Source organism: Trichechus manatus, unplaced genomic scaffold (genome assembly GCF_000243295.1).
Source record: "Trichechus manatus latirostris isolate Lorelei unplaced genomic scaffold, TriManLat1.0 scaffold00065, whole genome shotgun sequence".
Classification (NCBI taxonomy): domain Eukaryota; kingdom Metazoa; phylum Chordata; class Mammalia; order Sirenia; family Trichechidae; genus Trichechus; species Trichechus manatus.
The window spans coordinates 13,095,863-13,097,854 of NW_004444001.1; positions in this window are offsets into that span (position 1 = coordinate 13,095,863).

Here is a 1,992-nt window from a genome sequence, read left to right on the forward strand (position 1 = left end):
TTTTAGCAGCTAAGTGATGACATTCCTTGCTAGGGCTGAATTAACAAGTTGACAGGAAGACATTAACCCAGGTAGAATAATGTGACGGAAACCAGAAGGAATCCTGGTAACTTCTCCCTCTTAGCCTTTCAGTGATTATTGGGTCTTAAGTGGTTTTTGAAGCAGAAAGAACATGGGCTTTGGAGTGAGAGCGTCTTGGGTTTCAGTCCCACTTTTGTCACTTTCTAGTTGAACATAGTCTACGTTTCTCATCTATAGAATGAGAGGGTAGTTACAAGGAAGATTAAGTGACATTCTGTACGTGAGGACTCTAGTACTGAGACATGTAACTGGGACACAGAGGATGTTAGACTCGTTGGGTCTAAAATGCATTGAGCTTTAATATGATGTATATTGAGTGTACTCTTCCTGAAAAGGAAGAGATGATAAATATGAGCATTCAGCTAGCGGTGGTGCAGCAAAAGCCTGTACATAGGCGAGAGTTCCTTCAATTAGGAGCCAGAGCTATCTTAAGGTGATGTACACAGGCCCCAACTCCTGGACTCTGTGCAAGCCCTCCTCCTCCTGGGTATGTTATAACTGAACATGTGTAGGAACCAAATGCTGTAGCATACTTTTGTTTATCTGGAAGAACCATTTGTAAAGGAAAAGTTGGAATTCGGTAGTGAAGTCTTACCTTTCGGCTGTAGTAGTTGCTGGCCCCTACCAAAGTGTCGATATCAGATGGTGAACAAAATTGCTCATGGCTCATATTTGTGTCATTGTATATTGTTACATATGAAGCTGGGGTTAATTGGCTACACTTGAGGGAGACACCCAGCGTTAATACTCTGAGCTGGGACTTGATTGTGCTACTGGGTTGGCAAGGAGGTGGTAGGCGGGCGCGGGGGGAATGCAGAGTTATCACTTCTCATGGAAGAAGCATTAAAAAACAAACCAAACCTGTTGCCACCCAGTTGATTCTGACTTATAGTGACCCTATAGGACAGAGTAGAGCTGCCCCATAGGGTTTCCAAGGCTGTACTCTTTACAGAAACAGACTAACGTATCTTTCTCCCGCAGATTGGCTGGTGGGTTCGAACCTCTGAGCTTTTGGTTAGCAGCCAAGCTCTTAACCACTACATCACCACGGCGTTACAGTCTTCTAAATAATCTATGATCACAATATCGTCACCTTGGAGAGGGGTGTTAATTTTAAAAAAAAATAAGATGGATACAGACCCATGTTTGATAGATACAAGTAACCATGCAGGGGGAAGACAGTTTTTATTTTGAAAATTGGGTATAATTCTAAAGCTCTAAAGTTATGAGATCTATTTCCTTCTATTTCATACCTGGCTCAGTTCTTGAAGAAAAAATTCCAAATTTCTTTTGTGAATTTTTGAAATAAACATCCAATATCAGCTTATAGAGTAGAATAAATTCATATGTAAAATGGCAACCCACTTGTGTGCAGAAGGATAAAGTCTTGAAAGAAATACTTCAAACTTTTAGCAATGATTATTTCTAGGGGTAGTGGTACCAATAGGAGGGGAGAAAATTAGGGAATTAGGTACGAAAAAGTGTTATAAGAAAAGGAATTTTATCTTATATACTTTTTTACATTTATAAAAATAAACTAATAACAACAACAAAAATAATAATAGCTAACAGTTATTGAGCACATTCTATGTTCTTTTAATAAATATTGTTGTTGTTAGGTGCTGTCAAGTCAGTTCCTACTCATAGCCACCCTATGTACAACAGAACAAAACACTGCCCAGTCCTGCGCCATCCTCACAATCATTATGCTTGAGCCCATTGTTGCAGCCATTGTGTCAATCCATCTGTTGAGGGTCTTCCTCTTTTTCACTGACCCTCTACTTTACCAGGCATGGTGTATTTGTACAGGGACTGGTCCCTCCTGATAACACATCCAAAGTATGTGAGATGAAGTCTTGTCATCCTTGCTTCTAAGGAGCCTTCTGACTGTACTTCTTCCAGGATAGATTT